This window comes from Crinia signifera, chromosome 3 (assembly GCF_055691185.1).
Source record: "Crinia signifera chromosome 3, ASM5569118v1, whole genome shotgun sequence".
NCBI lineage: Eukaryota > Metazoa > Chordata > Amphibia > Anura > Myobatrachidae > Crinia > Crinia signifera.
Genome location: NC_139219.1, coordinates 287,393,637 through 287,407,165, shown reverse-complemented (window position 1 = coordinate 287,407,165; position 13,529 = coordinate 287,393,637). Strand labels below are relative to the sequence as shown.

General features: G+C 47.9%; 1 long non-coding RNA gene across 1 annotated transcript in view; it reads right to left on the bottom strand.

Annotated features, from left to right (window-relative positions):
- LOC146062754 (uncharacterized) overlaps positions 1-7,048 on the bottom strand; it is a 60,816-nt gene extending 53,768 nt beyond the window's left edge. The window contains exon 1 of the long non-coding RNA XR_014471500.1: positions 6,667-7,048. This is a non-coding gene — a long non-coding RNA (uncharacterized LOC146062754). The remainder of the gene's footprint in view (positions 1-6,666) is intronic.
- Between the last annotated feature and the right edge of the window lie 6,481 nt (positions 7,049-13,529).

Below are 13,529 nucleotides of genomic sequence, written 5' to 3'. Positions count from 1 at the left end.
AACTAAATTAAAACAATTTTGAGAGCTGTGAAGTGATCAAAATGGACTAGAAATGAGTGGAAACTAATGTTATTGAGGTCAATAATACTTTAGGAGCAAAAACAGGCCCAAATTCTGTTATTTTAGACATTTTTAAAAAATAAATCCAGATCCAAAACCCACAAGGGTGGTTTTGCCAAACCCAATCCAGTTCCAAAACACGAAGGGAGATCCTGATGCAAAACCAAAACCTGAAAACATGGCCAGCACACATCCCTAAGATAAAGTACTAACCAGATCCTGACTGTCATAGGCGTGCGCTGCACATATATTAAGGGGTGCACCACCTATTGTGCATGTCTAACAACACCCATTGGGTGCGTCTAACACCACCAATCAGGCGTGTCTACCATCATCTATTGGCACTCACTACAATATAAAAGTCTCTCAGCCACAACATAATCTTCTGCCTATTTCAGACAGTTTTTAATCTTCTTATTACTCTCTGTAACAGTTCATGCAAATAAAGTCAAAATCACATACAGTATGGATTACGCAGGTATATAGTGATATGACAACGGTCTAGTACAATTTACAATGCAAAACACACATAATTGAATGATGGGCTCTTTTTTTAATAGAATACAGTTCTAAAAAGCAAAAGTCTTTGGTAAAAGGTATTGCTGGTTGCTAGCGGCAAGGAGGTGTTTATAAGGGCGGGCACAGCATAAGGGGGTGCCTGTGCACCCCTAACACTCTATGTGCGCACGCCTATGCTGACTGTAATTTTTCAAACACAATCTGTAACATGGGAGTTATGAGCTCATTGCAGAGTTGCCTACTTTTAAAGTCTCCTCTCTGGCAGAAGCCCATAGAGGAGACTGTCAGCAGCATGTTGGGGGGGTGGGGGGTGAGCCTGATTGTAGATATCATCAAGCACTGCCCCCCAGTACTGCAAATCCCGCAATTTGTGTGTCTTCTAGGAGGGGGCGGGGGTAAATTACATGATTTGCATCTTTAACCCTGTCCCCTTCCCCTGAAAAAGCACGAATCACGGGAAATTAATGCTGCCACAGGAGAGAATTTTTTTTTTGGGGGGGGGGGGGGCGTATCATATAGGGGCATCAGATAGGGTTACAGACTTTTCCGGGGGGGGGGGGGGCAGGAGAGGGACCAATTTTTGTGAGCCTGACGGCCATTCCGGGACGGTAGGCAACCCTGGCTCATTGGCTGGTACTTTATCTCCATCCACTTTATCTCTCTTTAATGCTTAGTAAATACCGCCCGCAGTCTATGACACCCTCTTACATTTACTTGAAATAAAGCATGCGTTTTAATGTTACAATCATTACATTTAACTGATCATTCTTAAGAGGGACCTAAAAAGTGCCCTAAAAGGAATTACTTTCTTGATTAGCCACCGCTAATTTATGGGTTTTCTTTGAGCACACTGTATTCTATTCCTGTTAGCGCCTGTGAGGTGGTTACGATATAGATCAGTGGTCGCCAACCCATCGCTCGCGAGCTACCGGTAGCTCGCAGCAGCGATCCGGGTGGCTCAACCACTCTGCCGCCGCTTTATTATCCACCACAGCAGCTTCCCTTTTCCCTGAGGGGAGGAGAGCGCATTGCGTTCCCTGAGGGGAGGAGAGCGCATTGCGTGTCTCTCCTACCCCTCACTGTGCCGTACGCCAATCAGAGCACGCGGGCCGGCATCCAATCAGGAGCCGGCCCGCGAGCTTTGATTGTCGGACAGCCCAGGCACAAGGAAGTGAGGGGAAGGAGAGACGCTCGGAAGGAGAGACGCTGAGAAGGGAAGAAGCGGCGGCAGCCCCGGACATTGGTGAGGCACAAAACTTCCCTCCTCTCCGCCCCCTTGAGAAGGAAAGCAGCAGCAGCGGCGGTGACCACAGACCCAGGACATTGGTGAGGCACACAACTTCCCTGCCCACTTGCTCGCCCAGTGCTGATCACTGCTCCTAATGTTCACAAATTCTGGCTGCATAAACTCCCTTCACTGAGCCAGGAAGAGGGAAATTAACCATCACGTCTACTGATTCACAGATAGAGGCCAGGGTACTTGTTTCCTAGAATGGCGCCCATCGCGGGCATTATAATGGCATGCGACCGATGCGATGGCCGCGATTTTACATAGAAATGCATGGTAAAATGTAAATCGCGTCGGTCGCATCGCATGCGGCCAAAAAATCGCATGCGATGCGACCAACGCGATTACCGATTTTACATAGGGAACAATGTTAAATGGCCCACAGACCCCAAATAGCCACCCTCAAGTTGACGTTGATCGTGGGGTGGCGTTAACAATTGGGGGGGCCATTTCACACTTCAGGGTGGGTATTTGGGGTCTGTGGGCCATTTAACATTGTTCCCTATGTGAAATCGGGTCAATTGGGCCATTTAACATTGTTCCCTATGTAAAATCGCGGTAATCGCGTCGGTCGCATCGCATGCGATTTTTTGGCCGCATGCGATGCGACCGACGTGATTTTTTTTCTTGTGATGCCTAAGATCAAAATAGTGGGCGCCGTTCTAGGAAACAAGTACCGTGGCAAGTGTATTTTTATTTACTTAATTGCTGTGTGAGCTATTTGTGTGTGTTTTTTTCCCTTATGTGCATTTTCTTTCCCCGTCAGAGGCAGAACTCTGGGAGGCAATGGAGTCATCTGCCGCCGGGCTCCTGCTCCCAAGGGGGCACCTCTCCTCCCCCTGGCAATTTAAATCAGTTATTTAAAAGCCAACTTTGTGGCAGAGTTCTGAAATATATATGTGTTCTCTATCTATCTATCTATCTGAACAGAAATATATAATTTATATAAGGTTATATAGGGTTGTATGTGGGGGGGCACCAATATATATCTTGCCCCCGGGCAACTGGAACGAACTTACGCCACTGTTCCCCGTACAGGTCAATGTGTCTGTGTTTTTGCCCATGGGATACTAATGGTATGGCATGGCAGTTTTAAACTCTTGTTTGGTGTGTAGGTAACAATTATTCACAATACGAAAATTGTTTTAATGATAATGTCAAAGGTGCTCTGTTAAGTTTACATTCAGTTCTGGCCTGGTTTTACTATTTATTAGGAAAAGGTATAATTGCTGTCATTCTGCAATTTTCCATACTAAAGGTATGAGGAGTTCCACGATAGTAGGTAATGTCCCCTAATTTTGGTTGTCCCTTCTCCTCTGCCTCCAGTGTTGGGCGGTATGTATGCGGCATATTGGACTTGCAGTGTGTGGCATAATGTGTCAGGGGCATTACAGTGTGTGGCATAATGTGTAAAGGGCATTATTTGGTTATTACACAGATTTTTTTATTTTAGTAGCTCTTCGGGTGGTTTATTTTTCCGCGAGTAGCTCGCGCCCCAAAAAAGGTTGGAGGCCACTGGTATAGATAATAGACAATGTCTAGAACTGCAGTCAATAGGTCGACCACTAACAGTTGACAGTGACTAGGTTGACACCTAAGAATGGTCGACATACCCTAGGGGCGTGGCCACAAAATTATACCAATTTATATTATGCAGCACAGTAGGAGCCAAAAATCACATTACGCCACAGAGTAGAGGCAAAAAAAAAAAACACATTTTGCCGCACAGTAAGAGCCAAAATTACATTATGCCAAATGGTAGGAGCCAAAACTCACATTGTCCTGCAGGTTATCTCCAGCCCAAACTGTAACGTTGGAAATGCATTCCAGACTAGGAACAAGCATAACTATATAGCATTTTGACAGATCGAACTGAAGGTAAATCAAGATATCATAATAAAGGGCCTTATTCTGGTTCACTCCTGGCAAATTCCTTCTTAGCTGGACAAAACCATGTGCACTGCAGGGGGCAGAAGTAAAATGTGCAGAGAGAGTTAGATTTGAGTGAGTTATTTTGTTACTGTGCAGGGAAAATACTGACTGCTTTATTTTTACACTGCAATATAGATCTCCCTTTGAAGTAAATCCCCACATAAATCTAACTCTCTCTGCACAAGTTACATCTGCCCCACCTGCAGTGCACATGGTTTTGTCCATCTAAGAAGGATTTGCCAGAAGGAGTGAACCAGAATAAGGCCCAAAGTGCTTGCTTACAGGGGAATTCCTGCACGTTACAGCTCTACTACTGTACAGCAGGGGCGGATTGGGCAGCCGGGAAACCTGGCCATTTCCCGGTGGGCCGGTCCGGATTTGGCCGCTTTCCCCCCTGAACCGGGCCGACCGCTGACTCCCCTGGCCGGGCCGCGTGCGCTAACCCCAGGAGGGTGACTGGGAAGCCCGTGATAAAGATGCCCAAATGCAACTGCTCCTCCTCCTCCCATTGTCCTTTGCAGTGCTCGACACGCGTGAAGTCCTGCTGCCCAGAGTGGCGTGCCTGGCTCTGTCTCCTTCCTGCTCCTTTTCCCAGAGCCCAGATCTGCTGCTTGCTGCTATTAGAGCCAGGCTGTCCTCCCCTGCCAGAGCCGTGCTGTCCTCCCCTGCCGCTACCAGAGCCAGACTGTCCTCCCAGCCTCCACTGGAGCCAGACTGACCTACCAGCTGCCACTGGAGAGAATCAGCCTGCCCCCCCTGTCCTGGTAAGTGAACGGCTCCTGCCATGGGCAGCATGTTGTAGGTCATGGTGAACTAAGTAGAGCCAGCCTGCACCTGCAGAGTAATACGCGGAAGAACCCACGGAATCAGCGCCTATGGTTGACACATGCTTAAGGCTGACATGGACATGGTCAACCTGAATAAGGTTGACATGAGTTTTTTTAAGGATTTTTTGTTTCTATGTCAACCTATGTCAACATGGACACAGTATAAGTGTGTCACCTCCCCTCGCATGGCTCGCTAAACTTGCCATGCTTCGGCACTCTATTATACAGTATTCTAACTCTGCCCACGTAAATTATGAAAAACCACCTTTAAAAAATAATAACAAAATAAGCTAAAAACTCATGTCAACATTATTCATGTCGACCATGCCCACGTTAACCATAAGCTTGTGTGGACCGTCTGTCAATGCTAACCTAGAGTATGTGTGACCTTACCTCGGGTTGGTAAGTATTATCTTCAATTTTATTGAGCGTTCTAGGTAGGTGTAGAATTTATTATTTTATTACAACACTCAAATTACAATTTGGTACTGTTTCATAAGGTAACAGAGTAAACAAATGAGCACTTTCACAAGAACACAACCGATTTATTTTTACTGGAACATGAATTCACTCCTCCGGGCTCCGCTCCGGTTCCAGTCTTCTTAGCACATTAACAATACATTAACTTACCGTACATACCATAATAAAGACAAAAGTATGAACATGCATATAATTCACGTTAGCTATCTAGAACTGAATTCCTGAATCTACTTTAACACAGTTGCACTTTGCTTATAATTGCTCCTTTAAATAATTACTATTATATTATTGCGCAATAATTTGTTACCTTTCCTAAACAACTCAAAAGCGCTTTTGTTTTACACAGAGTCCCTCCCGGTGGCCACTGTCCTCAACGTTACAGTCCCCTTTCAACAATCCGGGATACAACTACAGGTGAGTCACAGTTTATCTCAGTTCTTTCCTTCCTTAAAGATTAATACAGCACAGCCTGTAATAATAAACTTTCCTTTGGAATGAAGAGATAACATTATATCCATGCTGCAGATACTGTTGATGTAGAGATTACTGACCTCGAAATTAATAAGTATTTAACACATTTCCATATGCAGCGCGGCTTAAGTAGATATTTTATACGTCTATACAGGCATCCATGGCTCTCTGCAAATTAGGCTAGTCGGATACTCTGATATGCTGCACTCTCTGTGGTCATCCAGAGCAATATATTAATAACGCTTCAGGTAACACTAAAGGTGTGATGATGCAGATTTATTCCTCTCCGTGTCACCAAAATGGCTGCTGCAACTGTCCTTTAACTGCCTGCCACTCAGATAGGACCGATAGCAGCTCTCCTCTTGCTAAATGTGTCAAGCCTTACTCTATCTCTGAAAGTCTCCTGAAGTATAACTAGCACTAGTTTGGAGCGTCCCCTGGTGTTTTCACCGGATTTAGCTTGTTACTGTGTGCTCTTTATTTATTTAATGGCAGAATGACGATTCTGTAGGGACGTCCCCAGGCCAGGTAAGCCAGCCGGGTTTATGGCGGGATGTACTAAAGGGAAAATGCGGTAAAACCCCCGTTTTACCGCATTTTCCTATGTACTATCACCGGTTCGCCCCGTTTTCGCAGGCCAGGGTATCGTCACCCAGAGGGTGGCGATACCCTATAGAAGCCTATGGGCTTCTTTCGCCGCCCGACGTACGCCGTCCGCGCGCCGCCCCCCCTCCCGTCCTCCTTTAACCTCCTCCTCCCCCTGGTGTGACAGCCGGGAGGACATCCGGCTTCAGGGGGGAGGAGGAGACGCAGGGGGACGCTGGCAGCCGCCGGGAGGTGACGGAGACCCCCGCAGCCCACATCACAGGTATCGCGGGGGTCTCCGTTACCGCAGCCCGATGCTGGCCGCATATGTTAGTACATATGCGGTAGCATCGCGGCGGCTGCCGTGCGAAGGGCGCGGATGTATGTTGATACATCCCGCCATTAGTCCCCTTCTACTGGCTGTTCTCAAGGTGTAGGTAATCCTGGGCGTCACTAAACATATAAGGCAGTGGTGGGCTTGCCGGGGCAGGGTTCAACACTCACCACTCCCCATATTGGATGCTGTCAGTGTCCCGGCCTTCCACAGCACCACTATCCGCCCTGCCTGCTGCGTAGCTCTGCTGACTACCAGTCTCTGAGGGGAACTGCCAGGTAATAACGGCTGTCCTGGTGCCAGCCACACTCCAGCCAACTTTATTATTCTTATAATCTCCCACTTGACAACCGTCAGCCATCAGCGAGACATCTGTATACTGTGACAAGTCTATGGGGACACTTTAACACAATAATCGCCACTTGCTGACAATCCAATAAAGTCCTTCCCAAACATCACATAAATAATGCAATATTTTCCCCTCTGCGAGGAAGACACATCTTTAGTACATTTATAAAAGGTTTCTTCATTTTTTTACACGTATATACAATCATATTGTAGGATGCCACATATGTCAACAATTATTAGATGTCAACCTAGTAACTGTCGATCCAGAGACTGCATACCCAATGAGTTGCATTCTAGGTACCTTTCAGATACAGGGCCAGATTCTCTAAGCTTCAAAAGTGATAAAATGGAGAATGATAAACAGCCAGCCAATCAGCTCCTGTCTGACATTTTTCAAACACAGGTAGGAGCTGATTGGCTGGCTGTTTATCACTCTCCATTTTATCACTTTTGAAGCTTAAGGCCCCCATACACTATGCGATATGGGAACGATTTCACCCGATTCGGATGAATCGGGAAGTGAAATCGGCCCAAATCGCACTTGTAGACATCCGATCCGATGCGCGGTCCTGTGCGCATCGGATCGGGGTCGGGAGGTCGGACGGGCTGCACATAAGATTTGCCAAATCTTATGTGCAGCCCAGCCAGGGAGCCGTGCAGGGGGACAGCAGCGGGTGGGGGATGCCGGCTATAGAGAGCCAAGCAGGGGGAGGCTGCATATGGCGCCGGGCTGGAGGAAGCTGTGTTGCGGTGGGGTGACAGCGGGAGGTGAGCAGGGAGAACTTGATGACATGACGCTGGCTGCCGGGCAGCGCCGCAGCGGCGGGAGCCGGGAGAAACAGATAACTTAAAAAAAAAACGCCCATAGAGATGACTAGCAAGCCATTGATTGGCTGAGACCTCTCTCAGCCAATCAATGGCTTGCTAGTCATCTCTATGGGTGGTTTTTGCCCCAAGTTATCTGTTCCTCCCGGCTCCCGCCGCTGTGGCGCTGCCCGGCAGCCAGCGTTATGTCATCAAGTTCTCAACTTCTCCCTGCTCGCCTCCCACTGTCACCCCACCGCAACACAGCTTTCTCCTGCCCGGGTCCCTATGTAGCCTCTCCCTGCTCGGCTCTCAATTAGCCGGCATCCCGCTGCCGTCCCCCGCACGACTCCCTCCTCCTGCAGCTCCCCTGGGACTGCATATGATAAATCCATGCGATTTATCATATGCAAACCTTGGCACATCAAGTGCCTGATCGTGCTTCCCCCTCCCGGGGAGCTGCAGGGGAAATCAGGTCCGACTTGTCCCTAGGACAAGTCGGACTAATGTATGGGGGCCTTTAGAGAATCCGGCCCACAGTTGGTACAATTTAAATTGTGTTTTGTGAGATTATTGATTATTTTTGATCCAGTACAGGATGATTTTCCTCCTTTCACCCACAAACTACTGTAATGTTCACATCTAATACTGGTATGTCACAGAGAATGGTACTGTAACTCCGGTGTCATTGTCTATTTCTATATATTATATAGGAGGTGTCAGGTAATCATTAAATCTGATTCTGACAATAGACTCCTTTAATATGCCTTCAATAGACTTCTTTAATATGAACTGGTTAATTAGCTTTTCACATATTGGGGTAAATTTAATAGGATGAGAGCTTCAGAAAGTGAGAGATTTGGTAAAAAATCTTCAGGGTTTTTTTAAAGCCGCAATTATTTACACTGCAAAAAAAAACAAAAACAGTTTGAAGTGTAAATGATTGCCGCTTTAAAAAACTGGAGATTTCTTACCAAATCTCTCACTTTCTGAATCCCTCATCCTATTAAATGTCACCCATTAGTCAATGCAAGTAGCCACAGACAGCAGATTCTTAAACATTAAATTAAGGCGCCATCTAGCGGCCAATAGAGTATGTACAAGGTAGAGTTTAATCATATTTAACAGCCTTGTAGGTAGGGATGCCAATCCTGGGCCATTTTTTCAATCCTGGGATTTGGGATTGAAAAATGCTCAATCCCGGGAATCCCGGGATTGATTTATTGGTGAAAAAGCAGGTAGCAGCAGGGCTCTTTAGCTGCACTGCATCTTTCTCCTTAGCTCTACCCCCTGTCCCTCAGTCCTTATATACTCTTTCTCTCCTCCACGGTCCTTCTATCTCTCTCTCCCCTCTCAGTCCTCTCTCTATATCTGTCTCCCGCCTACCAACCTCTCTCTATATCTGTCTCCTCTCTCCCTCCTCCCGCCTACCAACCTCTCTGTGTGCTTGCTGGCACGTGTCTAGCTGCTGGCTGGAGACCCGGCATGGCGATCAGGCGGGCACGTGCGGATGGCTGTTACCTAGTGTGAAAGGGTCACAAGAATGGGGTAAACTCCCCCCCCCCCAAAAAATAAATGGAAAGATGAATACTTGTATATATCTAGTATTTATGTACATATTATATTATACTGTTTATGCCTCATGGAGGCTACTGATGGTTTTATATGTGGTCAGTTCCCATAGGGAACACAAGTAACACGGAAATGCCTCCATAGGAGGCACATAAGACTTTTTAAGGGCACAATGATTGGCAGACTTCCCCATCGGAGGGAGTTGGACTGAGCCACTCAGGGGATAGCAGTGCAGGATTACTTCAAGTGACCCGTTTGGAGGGGCCATCGGATCGGTGTTAATTAACCCTGCATCTACCAATAAAGTTATGCTGCTCGCGCTGAGAGCGGGTAATGGGGAGCGCGAGCAGAAGCCTATAAAGGAGTCAGCCGTTAAGGGCTGGGGCGCAGTTTTCCCTGAGGTGACGATCCCGTGCAGAGCTACGCAGCATAGTCGCAACGGACAGCGTGGCTGAAAGTGACAAGAAGACTTACCGGAGGTGTTGTCCGGGAGTGTGCCACCCCCGGCAGGGTGAGCGATCGGCGGCGCTGGAAGGAGACGTCAGCCGCAGCAGCCAGATAGTTGATCCCGGCGGGGAGGCCCGCAGACCGTGTCATCGTGGGCGGCAGTGGAGGCGGAGACGCAGGAGAGGCCTGTCAGCACAGACGTCAGCCGAGGCAGTCAGAGAGTTGATCCCGGCGGGGAGGCCCGCCGACCGCGTCATCATGGGCGGCAGTGGAGGCGGAGACGCAGGAGAGGCCTGTCAGCACTAACATAAGCGAGTGGTGAGTGACACAACCATACCCACTAGGCTAGAGACCGCCCCAAAAGTCCAGCCCTCTGCCAGCCTCCCGAGTTTATTACTACAGGAATACCTTCTAGTCAGGGGCGGATTGGGGACTAAAAGTGGCCCTGGAATATTTCTGGAAGTGGCCTCATGTGGGCGGCAACAAATCAATAATGGGCGGGGCCAACATAACAGTAGGCGGGATTACCACATTATTATACTTTGACAGGCAAAACTAAAGCATCTATAGTGTCTGAATATCAGATTGATTAATATTAACTTGTGTTTGTTGGTGACACTGTAAAATGTCACAGATTATTCACTCACATGGATATGTCATGGTACAGTATCTCAGTACCGGCTGGATGGAATGAACATAGCAGTCCTCCATCAAAGGTGCACTACCACTATCTATCCATGCACACTAGAGAAACATACAGGCCCTAAAACTTACCCCCTAATTTGTAACAAAACTACATGCTATGTGTGTGTGTGTCATTAAGTAAGCACCCTACAGTAACAATGCAAAAGACAACTCAGCATAAAATAATTGTTGTATAATCATTGATAAGACATGGGCATGGTCCTGGAACACTAGTAAGTACTTTGTCTAGTGCTTTTTATTGAAGCATGTACATCAAGACATGTATACAATCGATAATGAAATCACATACATATTGGAATAAAGTGACAATAAACAGTCAGCCAATCAGCTCCAACCTGTCATGTTACAGGCTGGGTTTGAAAAATGTCAGGTAGTAGCTGATTGGCTGGTTGTTTATCACTCTCCATTTTATCAATTTTGAAGTTTGATACATCTGGCCCACTAAATATGAGCAGTGCAAGCCTTCTACCCCTCCACCCACACGGGATACGGTCATTAGGACTACAACAAATAGGTCGACAAGCATTGGGTCGACACCACTAGGTCGAAAGGCAACAAGGTCGACATGGATTTAGGGCGACATGGGCAAGGTTGACATGGGGTTTTTCACTGGTTTTTTTAGCCGACATGCGGTATTTAATGCCTTACCATCCACTAGGGCATGGTAGGCCAATAAAATAGTGTGGTGAGCATAGTGAGGCACTGTGCCCGGAGCATCGCAAGCAAACATGTGTCCATGTCGACTGTGTCGACATGCGGTCCAAAAAACTGTGGAAAACCCCATGTCGACCGTTTGACTGTCGACGTTGCCAATGTCGACCTTATGCTTGTGTCGACCTAATGTCCTGTCGACCTAGACCCATGTCGACTTAGTGGTGTCGAGCCAATGTTTGTCGACCTAGTTGATGTAGACCTAACAACCCGCACCCACCCACACTGCTGTGAATCACACAAGGAGCAAACAGCCTGGCCTGCAAGGAATACACACATGATTTAAAGTCAAATAACTCGGATTGGGCAATGTATGTGCCTAGTCAAACAAACCATGAATTATGATAATTAACTCCTCCAATTGTCCATTATACCTTCATGCAGTATATTACACATGGCATGGCCATACACTAGAGCAATATTGTGTACGAATGCACGATTTCAATGGGTCGTGTAATTGATTGTGTGCACAACTTGAGATATATCACTCAGTACGATGCGTGGTTCCGCGGCTGGAGAGGTCGCTCCTTAGATCATACATACTGTACGTATGTTCTGTCAAGTTTGCTTGTGGTCGAAAGCAGATTAAGCACATACGGTTGTATGTTCGATCACTCTTACGACCTGCATACGATCATGTCGTATGCAGGTCATCTAGCGTAAGGGCAGCTTTACACTTTAACAAAGATATTAAATATCAAAAGCTCACTCTACTGGGAATAATTAAAGAATTTTTTTTAAGATCTCACAAACAATTTCACCCGAACCCGTGTACGATGATATGGCCACACTTTGGGCCTGATTCAGTTTAATTCGCTATGGCCAAGAATGGGGTGGGCGCTGACGTCCGGCAACGCCAGCTGCCCACTCAGTGAAGGCTTTGGTACACCTGCATTCGCATGTGGATGCCCAGAAAACTTTTTCTGGGTGCACCCACCATTTTTGTGGGCACGCCCAGGAAAAGCTGGGCATCCCCATGCGCTAGCCCATGTCCCCCCAATGTCTGGGAATCGGATTCACCACTTAGTATAGTTAGATGCTGCAGCATTTAAAGTGCCACACTCCATTTTGACACTGAGAAAAAGCCTGATGCTTTCTAGGGGACCAGGAGTCAACTAAATATTTTTACATGCAAGAACCCCAGGAGAGACTCTCAATGGGGTGTATTCAATGCGGTTGGCAAGGGTGTTAAACAGCGAGGATTGCAGAAAAGCAGCAATCCTCGCTGTTTAACACCGTCGCCAGCCGCTCGCCCTATTCAACGTTCTGGGGGAATTCTCGCCGTCACAGGACGGCGAGGATTCCCCCAAACAGCGAGACCCGCGGCTAATGCAGAAAACTCGCAGTTTTTAGCCACGAGTCTCGCTGGTTCTGGAGCCGCATACGCCAATTCTCCCTCGCTCAAAAAACGGAGCGAGGGGGAATTGGCGTATGAGGTGGCTGTGTTGAATACTGACAGGGTGAGTGGTGACAGCGAGCAGGAAGCTCTGCTCGCTGTCGCCGCTCGCCAACGGCATTGAATACACCCCAATGTCCCACACCCCCTGTAACCAGAAAACGCTCACATAGATTTACTATTGATCAAGGGTCATACCACAGGTGAATTAAGCATGGCACGACAGGGGCACTGCCAGTGTTGGGCTCCTGACACCCCGTGCTCGTGCGGGGTCCAGCAGCGCAGACAGTCACTGCAGCAGGCTGTCAGTCAGCGCCGGGTCCCTGCCACGGATGGGAACTAGTAGCCAATACCCCTATTAGTTCCAGGGACCCCAGTCCCCGGCTGCAGGGACACGCAGCCCGCCCAGGTACCCGGGGGGGGGGGGGGGGGGGAGGGAGGTTTTGGTGTCTGTGGGGGCACAAATTTGTTGTCAAGGGCCCCCACACACTGAACCGCCCCTGGGTCATATACTATGGATGGGTCATGTTGTATGTGTATACTATATTATCAATACAATTCTTCTTGGCACTTGATACAGGGTAAACGTAAAATTAAAAAACACACACTGCAGCCCAGACAGTGCTTACCAATGAGTTGCTGCTGGCAGGTAGTAGTGCTAGTGCAGTCTTCTTCTGTCTGCTCTGTCTCCTTTATTTTACAGTCACAGACAGTTGGAAGCTTCCTCCCGCCCTGCCCCAGCACAGGTTGCACTTCTAGTAATGGGCGTGGTGACGCACATTTCACATAGACAACACAGACAGAGGCAGAGTACCTGTCTGTCTGTCTGTCAGGGTCACCTGACCTTTCCACTCCACTGAGGAGATAGCCTCTGCTTCCCCGCCTCCTCCCACTCCCAGGCCCGGCGAACAGTGCCTGCCTAGTGCCTGGCCTGCTGTTAAGCGGCCCCGCCTCCTCCCGCCCTCTGTCCTCTCTCTGAGGCTAATGTATACTGCCCCACCTCCAGACTGCGTTCCTTTTTTGTTTAAAATATAAACTTTAATCATTCAT